This window comes from Lissotriton helveticus, chromosome 8 (assembly GCF_964261635.1).
Source record: "Lissotriton helveticus chromosome 8, aLisHel1.1, whole genome shotgun sequence".
In the NCBI taxonomy this organism is placed as follows: domain Eukaryota; kingdom Metazoa; phylum Chordata; class Amphibia; order Caudata; family Salamandridae; genus Lissotriton; species Lissotriton helveticus.
In genome coordinates, this window is record NC_136069.1 from 1015544268 (window position 1) to 1015562978 (window position 18711).

General features: G+C 47.6%; 1 protein-coding gene across 2 annotated transcripts in view; it reads right to left on the reverse strand.

The window, feature by feature from the left end:
* CNKSR2 (connector enhancer of kinase suppressor of Ras 2) overlaps positions 1-18711 on the reverse strand; it is a 1535139-nt gene that overhangs the window by 359824 nt on the left and 1156604 nt on the right. The window lies entirely within an intron of this gene.

Here is an 18711-nt window from a genome sequence, read left to right on the forward strand (position 1 = left end):
AAACAGAAGTAACAGTCCCCGCAACAATGCTAATTTCTATTTCTATGAGCCATATACAGCGAAGCTCCCAATAGAAAATAGATTAATATTGCAAGAGTGGTTTGACTTATCTGATCAGCAAGGAAGTCAATCATAAGTTTCAAGCAGGAATCAGGAAACGTCAAGTGAATTGAAGTTCAAACAGGAACACTGAAGTTCTGTCAGGATCTTCTTAAAAATGCTTTTCATTAAAATGTGGGTCCTCGGGGAGTGCTGACTTGACCACCTCGTCGCCAAATTTATGTTGCATCCAAGGAAGACAAATGTAGAAGTATAAGGTAAAACTAGATTTATTCTCAAGATAAGTACAGCACGCAGATCCACCAGAGTGTTCTTCTGTCAAACTCCAGTCTTCAACTGAAGAGCTGAAACCCAACATTCCAACACTGCTAGGCAACATAGTGGCTCAAAAAATACAATCCTAACCAATACAGTCCTAACCTATTTTAGTAAGGTAAAACAAAAGATACATACAAACACAGAATATAACACAGCTGTTTCAGCATTCTTTGGAGGTCTTTCTTAAGTGGAATAATGTGGATTTGGGGATTACAGGCCACTGTAATGTTATAAAGATGACTATCCTCCTGTGGTATCTTTATCTTTTTTGCTGTATTTCCCAATTTCCTCCGGTGACCTTTTTCACTAGAGAGGAGACACTACGGCAGAAGTTTATCTGATCCTACCTTAAACTGTGATGTAAGAAACAGTTTTTACAGCATTCCAAGGAAGATGGACCGGTGGGGGTTCGCTTCCTATCCTCCTATCCTCAGCACGACTTCAGCTAGGATGGGCGCCTTGGCCATTAGCTGGTATGTTTTCAGAGTTTTTCCAGTTGAGGGAATCAATTGCCCCTGGTTCAGGTGTTGTTGATACAATGCACTTTAAGCATACTTGCTTTAGGACTGTAAAAAGTATTTCAAAACCGTATTTATTAAAAGTTCAAGCAGATCAAGTGTACAGCACCCCAAGAGCAGGGGAACACGACAAGATGCAAAGTACAGTAGAAAATACGAATGGCTCAAACTTTCGATTAACCCCTACCCGCCCCTGTATCCCCCCCACAATCACAACAGTACCAACTACCCACCCCTTATCCCACCCTAACCCGATGCACGTGATCACAATTAGCTGCAGAAGACAAGAGAAAACACACTAAGTGTCTTGGAGCTATCCGGGCCCCGAGGCTTCAATCATCAGACAGACCATCATCCGTTACAATGGGAGGATCTAATGTCAGGTCTCTGTAGTCCGCCCACCGCTTCCAGATCTTGTAATGTTTCCGAGGGCAGCCCCTGGCCTCAAACACCGGCTTTTCCAGCCCCATGAGGAAGTCTAAGCCCGCCTTCCAGGCGCCAAGTGGGGGGGCACGGTCACTCTTCCAGGCCCTCGCCAGGTCTCTCTTGGCCACAACAAGGCCCAACAGAAGGAGATGGCGCTTATAGACGTTACCACCCACTTGATCTAGGACATGAAGAAGACCCAACCTAGGTGTACGAGGTAGCTCCCACCCCAGCACCTCCAACAGGCAGTCCCACACCCCACCCCAGAACCGGACCAGGCCCACACATGACCACACAGTATGCACTAATGTGCCCCTCTCGGCCCCACAGCGCAGGCAATCTGGGGAAGCAATAAGGCCCGCCCTCCACAGTCTCTCCCTGGTGTAATAGGCCCGATGTAGGTATTTAAATTGTATGAATCTCAACCGTACTGCAATAGCCGCACCCCGGGGGGATTCCAGCGCCTCTCTCCAGTCATCCTCATCCAGCGGTCCAACATCCACCTCCCAAGCGGCCTTCAACAACACCAGGGAAGAGGAGCAGTGAGTGACCAACGATTGGTAGATTTTCGAGACTTTTTTATCCCCAAGGTCTCCCATGAACAGCTTAGCCTCAACGGGGCTGAAGTCTGGAAGCTGGTCCAGCTCCACTAGGCTCGGCGCCAGCGCATGACGAAGCTGTAGGTACTTAAAAAACTGGGTCTTGGGCATCGCAAACTCACCGCTGAGCACTTCAAAGGACTTAAGGGTAGTCCCGGTAAGTATGTGACCAAGCGACGAGATCCCTATGGAGTCCCAGCCACCAAACCCTTGCAAAGAAGCCAGCGCCGGGAGTCGCCCGTTGTGCCACAGCGGAGTTTCGGCCGTCAGCCGTCCCCACCAACCCATTCGACGTAGTGCCTGCCTCCAAATCAGGAAGACCACTTGTGTCGCATGTGGCAGCGACTTCCGCCGCCCCGCTGAATACAAGAGGGTATGGAGCGTGGCATCTCCCATCAGAAAATGTTCCAGGGCATACGCCGGGTCGTCGCGGCCACCGTACCACCACTCATTCAAGACCAGCAAATGAGAGGCTTGATAGTAGGACAATATGTCTGACGTCGCGAGGCCTCCACAGTACGTGGACAAAAAGCAGGTCCGCAGTGCCACCCTAGAAGCACCCCCAGCCCACAAAAACCGGCCTAATAGGGAGTTCACACGCCGGAACCACTGCGGGTCCACTCTGTATGGATGGTTCTGTAGTTGGTATAGTTGTCTAGGGAGGGCCACCATCTTAAAAATAGCAGATCTGCCATAGATATTCAGAGGCATGCGTGACCATGTCTTAACGTCGGATTGAACCCTGTCCCACACCGGTTGTATGTTACGCTCCCAGGCAACAGCGGCAGACTCCGACAGGAAGACTCCGAGATACTTCAGGCCACCAACCGCCACCTGCAGATCCACTGCCCAAGGAGACACCTCGCGCCGGCCCCCCAGCATCCAGAGGGTCGATTTGCGTGGGTTAAGGTATAGTCCCGAGACTTCCCCAAACACACGCATTATCTCCAAAATACGCGGTCCTGAACGATCCAGGTCTGTCAAAAAGAAAAGAACATCATCCGCATACAGTGCGATTCTGTCCGTGAGGCTCGCACTCCACATAAAGCCACGAAGCTGTGCATCAATGTGCACCCAGGCTGCCAGCGGCTCCATGGCTAGCGCAAAGAGATACGGGGACAGGGGGCATCCCTGCCGGGTCCCCCTAGCAATCGGGAATTTCTCCGAAATGGCGCCCGAGACACGCACCGAGGCTGTGATGTCGGTGTACAGCAGTCGGACGTACGAGACAAAAACTGGGCCTAAGTTGAGGCGCGGCAACAGAGCAAAGAGGTATGTCCAACTGACAGAATCAAACGCTCTGTCGATGTCCGCCAGTAAGAGCGCCGCCTGCTCCCCAGTCGCCCCCATCGCACTAACCGCCACCTGCGCCCGTCTGATGTTGTGCCTTGTCGCCCTGCCCGGCATAAATCCCGCCTGATCCGGGTGGACCAGATCCGTCACATACGGGAGAAGGCGATTTGCCAACGCCTTAGCCAATAATTTGGCCTCAAAATTAATAAGAGAAATCGGGCGATACGACTCGTGTCTGTCAGGGGGCCTACCCGGTTTCAGGAACACCACTATTTCAGCCTGACGCCAGTCGACCGGCAAGCAACCACCCTCTCGCGCCGCCTCCAAAGCCTTCCGATAGTGCGGTCCCAGCTGCAAATGAAATTTCTTGTAAAATTCGCTAGGGAAGCCACTCGGTCCCGGCGCCTTGCCCGTGTTAAGCTGTCCCAGCGCGTCGCCCAGTTCCTCCGCCGACAGGGGAAGGTCAAGGGCTGCCCTGGCCTCATCCGATAACGCCCGGGGGGGTAGGTCAGCTATGAATTTGTCAATCGCCTCCGGTGGGAGACAATCACGCGAAGCGTATTGTACCCTATAATAGTCGGCAAAACTCGCCGCAAGCGCAGCAGGGTCCGTCATAGCAATCCCCTCCCTGTCCGTAAGGCCCGGCAGAGAGATCGGCTGTAGAGTTCGCTGACACAGGCGGTGGAGCATAGTGCACGATTTGTCACCCCACTGGTACACCCTACTGCGCGTGGCCAGCCAGGCCTGACGAGCCTCGTCCAGCAGGATCGAAGCATAGGAACGCTGCGCCTGGAGAAGTAGCCTAAGCGCCACATCCCCTGCATTGTCACCACACTGCCCCTCCAAAGTTCTCACCGCAGCCGCAGCCGCTACAGTGGCCTCCTGACGCCCCCGACGGGCGGCAGCACACCAGGCGATGTCTACGCCCCGTAGCGTGGGTTTCATGGCCTCCCAGACCGTCACACTGTCCATGCCTTCGGTCAAATTCTCCCGCCAATATTGGGCTATCGCACCGCGCAAGTGGGTCGTATATTCCCCCCGTTGGAGATGCCACGAAGACATCCGCCAACGGAACGGCTGACGGGGTTTACATAGTGCAATCCGCACTGCGACCGGGGAATGATCTGACAATCCACGAGGCTGGATCACGGCCTGCTGCACCCTATCGAGGAAGGCCCCGGATACAAACACACAGTCTAACCAGGAAAAGGAGCCATGCACCGCCGACACAAACGTGTACTCACGCATCCTGGCATGCAGATGTCGCCATGCATCCACCCAACCGAGCCCATCACTCATAGCACTCAGACGAGTAGGGGCAGGCGCCCCCGCGGCCACTTGCAGTCTCTGCCTGTCTAGATTCACATCCATCACATCATTCCAGTCACCCCCTATGACAGCTAGGCAGTCCGGAATATCGGCCCACAATTCAAACAGGCGCTCCGCTAGAGACCACTGCAGGGGAGGGGGAGCATACACACTGCCGAATACCACAGGTTCCACACCAATCATGCCCTTGACAAACACAAACCGACCCTGGGGATCAAGCCAATGGCGCTCGTGAACATAAGATAAGCGTCGATGGATGAGGACAGCCGCCCCTCTCGACCCCCTGGTAAAACCTGCATGGAACACCTGGGTATAACCAAAACGTTGTAGACTCAGCACCTTCGTCCCTAACATATGTGTTTCTTGCAGCAACATGACATCCGCTGAGTCCCTCTTACCCCAGCGCAGCACTGCCCCCCTTTTAATTTTGTCCAGCATGCCCCTGACATTCCAGCTAAGAATCCTCATGGAGCCACTAACAGGCGCCGCCCCTGGAGAATCACCCATAGTCTCGGTGGGAGAGCATCTGGAAATCCCCGGACCCAGCCCATGCACCCAGTAGTACAAAAACCACAGCAGCAAAAATCACGTGCATCCCTATCCAACCACCCTGCACCCCCCCCACCCGAACACCCACACAACATCCTCAACTACCAAACCCCCGCCCATCCCCCCTCCCCCACCCCTATACCTCATGAAACAGTGAAGTACCTGTCGCGGCATAAAGAGCCCCGGGCCCAAAACAGAGCGCCCAAAGCCCCCCAGGCCAATGGATCCCCTCACACTCCCCAACTAACAGTACCTCCCCTTTGGGCCCCCCTCGAACATGGGAGGAATGGGCCGCCCATGGGTCAGCACCCCGAACCCCGTTACTCATATGTGGCCCACCGCTTAAGCGCAGCGGGACAGAACTACCATAAACATCACGCCCACCCCCTGTGGGACCAGCCACGGCCCAGACCACCCCACACCACACACCAGCCCATCAATCAATAGTGTCACCCCTATGGCCACCAGCCCAGGCCAGAAACGAATGACATGCAGGAGATAGGAGAGGGCCCTACGACCCTCAGGTCCCAGTCCCAGACTGAGCAGTATCAGACTGTGCACCATCCAGTAGGTCACCCCCGGATCGGGAGCGTCGTCGCGACCTAGACTTCCGGCGTCTCCTGCTCCCGTTGGAAGATTCGCCCCTCTCCGGCGATGACCCACGCGATGCTCCGGAGTTCAGGCCCGGCTGGGCATTCGGACGGATCCTGACAGTCTCATCTGTCCATTGAAAAACCGCCTCCGGGGTGTCAAAGAAGTGGGTCTTGGAATGAAACACAACACGCAGACGTGCAGGGTACAACAGCGAATACTGAATTTTCAGTCCACGTAACTTGGCTTTCGCATCCTGGAAGGATCGGCGCTGCTGCTGCACCAGCCTGGTATAGTCCGGAAAGATCATTATCCTGTGACCCACAAACGACAAGTCCTCCTTTGCCCTTGCTTCCCTAAGGATCACATCCCGGTCATGAAAATTGAGGATCCTAGCGATGACCGGACGCGGTCGCTCCCCCGCCGGTGGTTTCTGCGCCAAGGCTCTATGGGCACGCTCCACCACAAAGCAGCGCGATAAAGCGTCCGGGGGAAGCCAGCTCTCCAACCAGTGCGCCAAGAATGAATCCATGGACCCCTTCTCACAATCCTCCGGAAAGCCCACAAAGCGCAGATTATTCCTTCGCGCCCTCCCCTCCGCATCCTCGACACGGAGCGCCAGCCCTTTTTGGATCCTGGCCATGTCCTCCACCTTCTTTTTCAGGGCCACCACATCGTCCTCCACTCCAGTAATCCGAGTCTCGGTTTCGGTGATGCGGGCCACAGCATTGCGGAGATCTTGACGCAGCAGCATGACATCGGCGCCAACGGCCCCAATCTTGGCATCAAGCATGTCTCTGGACTGCGTAATGGCGGCCATCAGGGCCGCATTATCAGGGCCTGCGTTCTGGCCACCACCGGAGGCCCCGGATCCTCCACTGGGCCCCGTGAATTTATCAATTGTCCCTTGCTTGGTGGACCCAGTGCCGCCCCCTCCTCTCGTCATGGTTAGCAGCAAGGAAAATAGCCACACTGCCCCAGTGGTGGGCCCCTCGTTGACAGCAATGCAACAGGTACGGCCACTCAGGGGGGCCAGGGAAACTCCGTCGGGGTTCAAATGCCGTCTCCAGTGAGCACCCCCAGCACACCAACACCGCAGCCCAGCTCCAGGCAGCAAGCCCCAGCGGGAATGCCTGGCAGGATAGTCACGGCACTAGGGAAGGGCTTCCAGGATCTCAGACTGGACCTTACCCCGGACCTACGAGCCGGGACGCGCAGAGGAAGGTCCCAGGAATCGGGGACGTCCAGCCCCGTCGACCGCCCGGCCACTCCACACCCCACCCGAGTCGCAAAGCAGCGGCTAATGCAGAGCAGACACTCCGGTCCACCGGAGGGGAGGAGGAGGGGGGGGGGGCACTCACAGTTCGTCTCGGGCTATCCGTAGGAGACCTCCACACACCATCCGGGCAGCAGGCTTGTCCCTCCAGGTACCACCAGCTCTGGCCATCCAAGTCCGACGTGGCGTGCAAATCGCTAGGACTCTATCTGCTCCGAGCCCACCTCTCGGTCCAGGAGCCAGGGAAAGTACCATCCGGCCAAGGCCCACCAAACTCGAGGCCCCGGCGTCTCCAGGGCCAGGCAGGCTGCAAGGACACTCCAGCGCCCCAGTATCCGAGGCAGGATCCAGCGGGGACTCCCTCCGTCGTCTCACCGGCCCCAATCAATCCTGGGAACAGGCCCGGGGAGTCGCGCCTCAGAGCGCACGTTACGTGGAGATTGCAAGGCCACCGGGCAGTAGGGCGCGATCCGCGACCCAGTCCTTCAGGGTCCCCCTGGATGATGACAGCGGTCGCCGCTCACAACAGGTGCCGCACCGACCCCAGGAGCCAACTTCCGCGACCCCCGGTCGCACAGACACGGACCGGCCCGGGGTCGCAAAACTCGAGGCCCCGGTCTCCTGGGGTCCACACAGGCCGCGGCGTCCCCACACCGTCCCAGGAACACCCCAGGGGTAGCCTCCGATGATTCAGGCACTCCCAGCGGTCCCCGTGGGTTCCGGTGCCGATGCTGCTGGGTGAGGGTTCCCCCGACCGGCTCAACCACCGGCCGACGGTCTCGGGTCTCGAAAATCGAGGCCCCGGCTCCACTCGTGGGCAGTAGGCCGCACCGCGTCGCCAGCAAGTGCGGGTCGCCGGAGCAGCCGAAGAAGCGGGGCGGCACACCGGACAGGTCTCGGTGCCACCCGGAACACTGCTAGCACAGGTAGGGTAGTTTGCGGGGCTCGGGGGCCAGGATAACAGTCGGATAACGTGTGGGCCGGCGGGAGCTCCTCTAAGCTGCGACCGCCATCGACGCCCTCCAAGCCACGCCCCCCGTAAAAAGTATTTCATCTGGTTTGATGTTCTTTTAGGAGTTTGTTTCCGGGTATCACTAGGTTTCAGCAGCTCAAGTATTTGGGCTATAACATGAAGCAGGGTCTAGTTTTACCATATAGTTCCCTAGGCCCATTCTGTCCACATCTGAAGCGTGAGAGTCTCAATTGTCAGGTTTGCGTTAAAATTGTCCACACTGCCTTGAGTGTTTACAGAGGCAGCAGGCCCCTGCCCTCCTGTATACTCAGATGCATCTCTCCTATGACCTCTTCATGTACATCTTTCTGAACATCAAGATGTAGCAATAACAGGATGCGTCTGTCATCTAAAAGAACAACATTTGCTAAGAGTAGCAGTGGGGGCCAACTGGGACTTTTCACAGCTTTGGAAACTAAAATAGCAACAGGGCTTAAAATAAACAATACCTTATAATGAGCTTCCGCCTTAAAGCTTCCAAGAGGTGACGCAAAGTGTTTTTGATAAAATGTTCAAACTTTTGTTACGTTACGTTCTGCAGTCAAGCAACTGCCAAAATTAGATCTTGTGGTCAACCGTTCCTCATCTCAAATGTATAAAAGGACTGCCTACTCTCCAGTTCATTGACGACCTCTCACATTGTACTATTTTCACGACAGAGGTGCTCCCGGTTAACCATTTTATTTAGAATTTTTGATTGTGGTTGTAATGCTTCATTGTACTTTGATGTTCATGCTCTCTATCCCTCTTTCTTTCTTTGCATTGCCATAATTTTAAACTTACTAGATTGCATGTTTTTGTTCCTGATCTGCAATGTGTCTTTGACACTAGTTACTTGCTAGACTGTATGGTGTTAGTTTTGATTAATGATGTGTCTTTGACATTTATTGTTCAAACTGTTTCTTGAATAAATGGTACTACTCTGACTCACTTCCTGCCTTTGACACGTGTGTCTTATTATTTTATATAGCACATTTCTGTGCTAAATTAGGTGTTAAAAAATTACCCTCGAACAAACCCTGATTTTCCTAACAATGGTCATAAAGGGTTTCAAGAGATTTTTGTAAGGGTCAATCTGCTGACCTTAGGACACATTTTGAAGGGAGGTGTTTTTATTTTATTCAGCACCTTGTTGAAGTTGGTTCCTCTGCCTTCTAGGTTTTTCTTTAGATATCCACAGATGCAGCATTTTATTTTAGCCTCAAGGAAGAGGATTGAAATGCACCAAGGATGTCTGGCTGCATCGTATTAGGAGAACTCCTTTTAAAAGGAATATTGGGGCTGTTTTAAGGTGATCTACATGGTTTCATATGTTCTAGCCGAGGATGGGTTTCAACAGTGGGATTATAAGTGGCGCTCTTGGCTTAGCATGGAAATCACCAGGTGGATCTTCGGCCTAGTAATGTGATGGCCCATTCAATTTTGAACGTCTCTCAAATTAAGGTTCATTATCTAAGTGTGTGAAAAAAATGGTTTGACTCTGTATCGTCTTTTTATCATGAAACAATGTCTAGATGATCAGTGTTTCCCTTGCAGGATGGCAGGTACTAATCCAGTTCATGTTTTTGCATCTTGTCCTGCGATTCAACTGTTTTGACAAATCACCTTTGGTACATTAGGGGACATTTCCAATACAGCGCTGTCAGTGGATTTCAAGTTCATTATGTTGGTTCATTCTCCGGCTATTCTCCGACCTATTGCAGTGTTTGTTGTTTTTCCATCAGGCTGGCGGGGCTGATTTTGGCGTGATTCTGGCTTATTAGTGATCTGCACGCACCTTTGATCTGGTGGTGGGAATTCTTACACACAAGTAGGCTAGAGATGATTCTAATTGATAATGACCTTCAGAGAAAAAGGTTGTGTCGGGTATGGGATCATATTTGTGGTTCCCTGGCTTAGATGGTTGCATCCCTGGGCTGGTCTACCCAGATGTGAGCCTGGGTTTTATCCTGCTGTCCACAGTGCTTTCCTTCCCCTAGGCATTATGTTGCTGTTTATTCTTATCCTATTATTTCTGATTGTTTTCTTTTTTGTAATGTTTCTTTTTTTTACCCTTGTACCCAGGAGCTGGTTTGTTCCTTGCTGTTTAATAATGAATAATTACAAATTTAAACAAAAATATGTTTTTTTAAAGTTACAAAATTGTAAATTATAAATTAAATAATAGCATTACATATTAACATTTACTTTTATATACTGAAATAATATATGTAAACATGTTGTTGAAACCATGTCTATAAAACAGTGTAATAAATGTTTACAAATCTGCTAAAAATGGAAAATAAAAGTAGAAAATATGGAACATGCAAGTCATTAAATATATTTTACTTTGTTTTTAAATACAAATAATGTAAAAAATAAAAACATTTTGAAAACAAATATAATGAGAAAAATGTTATTTTTGCCTACACACATACGAATAGCATTGTTTTGTTATATTTCTAAACACCAACAATACTAATAATATGACACAAAGTATTTTTACTACATACAAATACATCCAAAATAAAGGATTTTATACTAAAGTAATGAAAATAAATGATCACACTCCAAAATAATCCATTAAAAAGCGTTAGCCACTAAAACAGTGACATTTACTATCCCACTCCAATCTAAAACAATTTGGAGAAGGTGTTGGCACTAAAGGGGTGACATTTAGTATTACCACTCCAATCCAAACATGTTGGCATAAAGGGGTGACAATCATTATTCCCACTCCAATCTAACCATATCTTGGGAGTTCTTGTAAACAAAAGGGGTGACATTTACCATTCCCACTGTAATTTAACCATATTGGGAGGAGATGTTCGACACTAAAAGGGTGAAATGTACAATTATCACTCCAATCTCAGGATATTTGAAAAATATGTTAAAGACACTAAACAGCTAAAATTTACTACATACACTTCAATGTAATTTTTTTTTAAAGAAGTCTAATACCAGTTTAATATTTTATATGAACAATCAATGCTGCATACTCAAACACAATGTCTTAACTATAAAATAAAATAATATTTAATTTCAAAGCACACTATACTAAACTACAGACCTATATCAAGGAACCAGATGACATCCTGTGAGACTGTGTGTGGGACTCCTGCACCGCACCTGAGCCTCTTGTTCAGTGCCAGCCTTGTTCCTGGGGGGCTCCATGCCGATGCGGCCACTGTCATGCAAACGAAATCCCGCTGCAAGCCCATCACCGACTTTGGCCCATCCTGATTGTCGCTGATGGGCTGGCACCTGGTGGGGGCCCACCATGCCCACATCTATTGTCATGGTTGGGGCCTTCTGACAGCCATTGAGATACTCCTGGTGGGTTCTGCCCTTCAGGCCTCCGAAGATTTCCCTCGTAATTTGGATTCCATAGTGGCCTGAATGCCTGGTGACGGCCTGACTTGCCTGCACTTGTCACTGTCCAGAACCAGCTACGATACAGCCCACACCTCAGATGCACCATCCTGCTATAACCCCCAAGTCCTGCACCTGAACTTTGGGGGTGTTGTAGTAGTGGAACCATTGGCAGTTAAGGCATTGTCTTTGATGTAGACTGGTTAGGGATCCAGTCTCTCTCCCAGACTCTTCTATTCGTGGACACATACAGTGCTGGGGTCTCTTGAAGGGTGCAGTCTCTAATTTGTACCAGATGCTTATAGACAGTATGTACTCTCACAGTACATGGCAGACACTTAAGATCTCCTGGTAGGTGCGCTTTGTGGTCGCTTATTCTGATGAAGACTGGGCCAAATTCCTAACTGAACACGACTACTCCCAATGGGAGTTGTGGGTAAAATTCTCTCACTCTAATCTTCTACATGATTGGTACTGGTCCCCCTACAAGTTACATAGAGCTAAACTGCTACTGCACACTGCACAGCACGAGCTGGCAATGTGATGAGGAGCATGGTAACCGCTACCATATTCTCTGGTCCTGTCCCCACCTGGCACAATACTAGCAGGACATTTGGCAGACACTTCATAATACTAGCACTATCTCTTTCTCGCACTCGGCTAAGATTGCTCTTTTACACAATTTTCTGGACATGAATGACACTACCTCACCCTGGTGGAGATGGATGGCGATAGCCCTTGAGGTTGCCAAGATCTACAATTTCTGAGATTTCTGTCTCCGCAGGTGCCAACGCAGCATGAATGGTTCAGTGAACTCTATCGCTTAGTGACTTACGAATGACACATATATAAACTCCAAGAACAAATGTCCCACTTTGATAATGTGTGGGGGATTTTTTTCTAATAACAAGAATCATAGAGGGAGGTTGGGGGAATTGCTGTTAGCTCTCCCTATTGTACTCCATAGTTCATATTTCATCTTTCTTTCTTCTTGCTTCTTTTCCTTTCCTTTTCTTGCTACTAGGTCTGCACAAGGGGCGAGAGGTATATGTGATTGTGGCAGTCTTATAGGGATAGCGAGGGATGGCACTAGATGATTCTGTGAGACGTCTTGACCGACTGCATGTTGCTTCCTTTTGGTGGTGTTATTTCTTTCCCCACCATCAATTTGGCTGTGCCTCCAAGGGGAGGGAGAATTTTAACAGCTTACGAACCAAGTATGACCTGTAGGGAGGGGTTTTGTGGGTATTGTCACTGTTTTTTTTTAGGGGGGGATTACTGGTACGATATACTGTTTTATATTGTACTTGTGTTCTATTTTCTCTTTCTTATATTGTGCATGTCTCTGGATCCATATGCTGGACATTTTATAGTGGTCTTCCTTGTTCCACCGCACATGTGGCTGTATACAGAGTTTCTGAAAGGCCTTATGCTGTATGCTACGTTGCTTTCTAAAAATGCAATAAAGTATTATCACAAAAAATAATTCATATACCTATCTACTACATTCCTAAACTTTATGCCATTAAAAAAGACAAAAAATCAAAATCCAAAATTGACAATCATTGATTAAAAGAATATTTTAAATAACTTTAAAAAATACAATTTTAAAATAAATGTAAAGTTTTAAAACAACATAATTAAAAGTTTGTTCTATTATTAAAACATTTCAGAAAAGGTTTAATATAATTGACATTTCTAAAATATTTTCTAATAATTCTACTTTTTTAATATATATATTTTCCTAATTTGTAGATATTTCTAATATTGCACAATTTTTTAGATCTGTAAACAATTTTTGGTTTAAATGTAATGCCATTAATATATATTTAAAAATAATTTAAAATAATTGTATAGTTAAAAAATGATTTCCCAGAAAATGTTTAAAATTTGAAACTTCTAATTAAATAATGTCTAGTGTTCTTACCTTATTACAATCATTTTGAAAATACTTGTATTTTGGAATACACTTAAGAAATAAAAAAACAAATTAATAAAAAATAATTTAGCCTTGATGCCAATAATATATATTTTATTTAACGCTAAATTAAAATGCATTTAAAACAATAAAGTAACACAAAATGTTGAAAAATGTAAAATATTAATTTGCATGGCATTAAAATGATTTTCATATATTTTACTTTAAAATCCATACTTTTTGGGGGGGCGACAGGGCCATCAAAAGGATCATACTCATGTGAGGCGCAGACATTCTGGGGACACAATCCACCATCATCCTGCTTCATCTGACCTTATTGGGAAAGAGACAGAAGTGACAGAAAGAGATCTGCAATCCAGTCCCTGCCGTGCTCTAAATGTGGGCTTTTGGATGAAAGCGTTTCCGTATATTTTAAAAGAGCTGCACAAAAAGCTCTGGGCCATGGGGCCAACATAGATCATAAACAATTGGTTCATTCGGGTGCACTGTATTTCTTCACTTTATACAACTTATTTACCACATATTCGTTGCAGGATGAATTAATCAAAAGCAAATTCATAAATAGAAAAAGGAATCCAAACGATTCGCACTTCGCTCTGTTCCGGGTCGGCTTCGCATTAGCGAAGTAGACCCGGGACAGAGCCTAGTGCGCCGCCGGCTCGAGGAATTGCCAGGATCTGTTTGGGACCACATTACACTAAAATATATATACTTTGGAAGTAACGCCTTTATCAGCACACACTCTGCGTGCTGCATCTATTACGAAGCCGACCCGGGACAGAGTGTATTGCGCCGCCGGCATGAAGAATTGCCCGGAACCTTTCGGGACCACAGCATACTTATTTTGGAAGTGACGACTGTATCAGCGCACACGCTGCATGCTACAATTAACCAGAAAAGATCACGACTATTGATTAGGAAGTGATAAGAACCATCGAGAATCATACCCAAGAAGTCATCCCTTGTTCAACTAACTACTCCATAGGAAAACCCAGCTGGGTCTACTTGGAGGCTGCCACACATATCCCTCCCTCACACAGTCCTGATGAAGACCCGGGCAGACGCTTCAAGAGCGCTATGATAGGGTTGAAACGTCGACAAAACATATTAGTGAACCACCTTTCTAAGGATTCTGTACTCTAAACGGACTACTGTGCTATACAGAACACTCTAAGTGAATGTTTAACATTGGTCACGCTCCCCCTCCCGACCCCTCTGTGTTACCAGGAATTAGCATTGTATATATTGTATATTACACTGGCACAATTTTCACTGAGCACCAATAGTCACAATAGCTTTCACATTGCGCACCACTGTATAAAGCTGTCAGCCTTCTATACCGCTAATGAAATTACTTATAAATGAATATAATTTTTAAAGTATTTTGTAATACTGCAGAGCGTTTGGATTCCTTTTTCTATTTATGAATTTGCTTTTGAATAATTCATCCTGCAATGAATATGTGGTAAATAAGATGTATAAAGTGAAGAACTATAGTGCACCCGAATGAACCGAATGTTTATGATCTACGTTACTGCCCATGTTCTTAGGGATACTGAGTCACCCCTTAGATACTTATCTTCATGGGGTCAACATGGCAGCTGACTGAGGGACAGGAGAAGAGTTGTGGCTTGCCCGTGCTGTGGTGACTACCTGGCTACTGCAGCTTTTGGAGGTACTTGTTCCATGTTGCGATGCTGTGGGAGGAAGATCACAACCCCTGTTACCTAAGGAAATTCTCTCATGGGCCCCTCTGACTGCCAGAGGCCAGGCGGGAACACATGTTGGGAGGGGCCAGCTGCTGCGTTGACACTGGGTACTGGGGACATTTCGACCAGGGGAGAGGTCTGGTCCCTGTGGACTAATACAAGGAGAAAAATCTGCCTTTGCTGATGGAGCTGCCTTTAGCTGTGTGGAGATCTAGAGTACGAGGTAACGGCCTCAGATGTATAGTGCGGCACCAGAGAAGTGCCACTCGAGTGAGGTTCAGGGTAGGCTGCTCCCCACCTCGCTCACTGCTGCTCCCTGTGCCACCGCCGCTGTTTCCATCACAGTTTTGCCTCCCCCTGTGCTTCTGACACGACTCCAACGCATCTAGAACGCCTCCGCACGCCTGATCCTCGGCATCCCCCGCCGCAGCCACATCACACCCCACCTGAAAGACCTGCACTGGCTCCCCATCAACAAGAGGATAACCTTCAAGTTCCTCACTCACGCACACAAGGCACTCCATGACACCGGACCAGCGTACCTCAACTGACGACTCGGCCTCTGCACCCCCGCCCGCCAGCTCCACAGACCAGGCCCTTGCCATCATCTCCCGCATCCGAAGAGTGACCACCGGTGGCAGATCATTTTCCCACCTCGCCACCAAGACATGGAACCCCCTCCCCATTCGCCTCCGACAAACCGAAGACCTTCTAACCTTCAGGAGACTCCTCAAGACCTGGCTCTTCGAACAGTAGCAGCTCCCCCTCCCCCCCGCGCCTTGAGACCCTCACGGGTATGTAGTGCACTTTACAAATGCTATGATTGATTGATTGTTTGATTGATTGAAACCACAGTGCTGCCCACACTAACCAATGTGTGCTGGACCTTGCGAGCCATAGGTGATCTAAAGAACACTGGCAGATATGTGATCGGTAGGCAGACAAAATATCGATTTTTTTAATATCGACCTACCATAATATCAATGTTTTAATATCGAAGGGACAGAATATAGAAGGTAAGTAATATCGATATTACTAATATCGATTTTTATATGATTTTTATATGATTTTTATGTATATTATTATGTATTTAATATGTATTTTGAAAAAAAAATGTTATTCAAGTAAATGTTGTTTTTTAGTACCGTAGCGGATTGTGGGTTTATAGGGGAATAGGGTGGGAAGTAATTTAATTATACTAAATAAACTATTATTTTTTAGGAATGATAAATTATTTTTAATTAATTGGTAATTAATTTTTATTAATTGGTGATTTATTTTAATTAATTGATTAATTGATAATTATGTTCTGTAGCGGGTTGTGGGTTTATAAGGGAATAGGGTGGGAAGTAATTTAGTTATTCTGAATTAATTATGAATTTTTTAGGAATTATAAATTAATTTTAATTAATTGGTAATTAATTTTAATTAATTGGCAATTTATTTTAATTAATTGATTAATTGATATTTATGTTCTGTAGTGGGTTGTGGGTTTATAGGAGAATAGGGTTAATAAGATAATGTGTAATATGCGGATATCTTGACACCACTTATAACACGTGTGGTGATGTAAAATATGTCACCATTGCACCAATCCTGCAGAAACCACAGTCGGCAATCCACAGCCACTTGAGATATTGACCAATGCTTTAACTACACACTCGATGCATTTAATTTCGGCATAATATACAACACAGCACATCCAACCTAGTCAGAGCCGTGGATAATCCAAACCCTGACCGTCAACGTGAAGCTGGCAAGCCGTTACGAATGTGTAACGTCTACCCACCCTTCACTATATTTCACTAAATTGCAGTTTGTACATTGGCCCTCATAACTGTTACAGTAATAATCCTTATTCACACACTTGTCGTAGCCAGAACTGAGCACCTGAATCAAGCCAGAGCAGCTCAAACCGCGACTGCCTGCGTCACGTTGGTAGGTCATCCGGTTTCCTTGGCAACGGTCTGCCAATCACCGGATCGTACCGCTGAACTGGGTTCATCCCCACTCCCTGCTGCACGGCAGCCAGGCTTGGTGGGAATCTCAGTATTTAACCCAGTCTGCTTCCAGCACCCGATGTCATTGCACCAGTAGCCAAATCTTACGGCCGGGCTGCAGCAGAATTTAACACCTAAAATGCCGCCCACGGAGACCGTTCCGTTTTACATCGCATATCCAAAGTAAGTAACATCACGCATTGAGTATCAGCGCGTCCCCCTCACCTCACCCTCCCTCCCTCCCACCACCCGGTTATAATAATAGCATTCTTCATCTTTACAGCAAATCGATCGCTCTGTTTTACACATCGCTTTCAGGAGCCCCACGCTGGCCTTCCACAAGGCTCTACAACGAGCATGAGATTGCTACGGCTGTTGCAACGCATCAGGAGAACACATTGACCATCAATCTTACAAGCCAGCCTTCCTTATTGTGAGGTAAGGTCCATTTTCACAAAATCTGTGGCTGCTCATATTAACAAGGAATCTGCCCTCGCAGAACAAAGTGTAACCCTTGCTTTTCTTTCACCTTGTACCCCAATGTTGAAGTACCCGGCTGGGTCTTGACGTGAGTTATTTTAATTACACTCCCCACCAAGGCACTTCACGTTCACATAGGCTGCGCCTGAACCTACCCAGGTAACCACCCTTCATTTTTAGTCCTTCATTCTAGTTTCTCGCATTTGTGACGCTACATTGGCCTAATACCTATCTTAATTCAATTCCAGATGTCCCTACATCGTTAGTCCTGAGGAGATCCCACATTCAAAGAAGGGTCGAAACGCCGTCGACAAGCACACAGGGTGAACCATTGATCAGCTAGTGTTACTGTATATCTATGCTTTCGGAAAAGTGTATTTGAATGGTCGCTTCTTTCAATTTATGGAAGCCTTCTATCAAATTCTTCACTGTGTACAGTCACTTTTTGGTTCCAACTTTTACTTGGGGACACTATGCACAAAGTGTTGTGCTTTTTGAAGTTAAGAAAGTGTTTATACTATTCACTGCGTTTTATAAACTATATTGAGCAAAACAGTGTAGTAAGTTCATTTCGCCTTCTGACATTACCAAGTCCTTTGTATGTTTATTGCCATTGCGTATTCTTATAGCCTTTGATACTGTGTCCCATGATATTCTTGTGGAAAAATGAACCCAACTGGCACTCCAAGGTATGGCGCTTGCATTGCTATTCTCCTTCCTGATGGACCACACTTTTCAGGTCTTCTCGTCAAATGTAGTGTCTGGCTCACACTTACATACTTTGGGAGTTGAACAGGGGTCCGCCCTTATCCCCATGATCTTTAACATCTATGTCTACCCTTTGCCGGACCTGGTGGAAAGCTTTGGACTCACTCTGTTTTCTTTTGCAGATGACACTCAGACTATCTTTTTTTTTGTTAGACGGGTGGGAAGTCATCTTGGAGATCTCAGCTCCTGCCTCGGTCTTGTCTCCACTTGGATGCACTCTAACTCCCTGAAATTAAATTGAGACAAGACCGAGGTTATATTACTGGTTTCTAGCTTTACTCTGTCCATGAAGCCACATGCAGATAAAGTAGCATCCACATGTTTTGCCACCATGAAATGGATTTGAATGATCCTGTAGGTACTTCCTTTATATGCTCAAAGAACAGTTATCGCAGCTAGACTACAACAACATCGGGCAGTTGGGGGTGAATAAGGCTGTGGTAAGATGCCTCCGATGGTTCAGATCTCTGCCACCAGGCTCTTGTTTCACCTC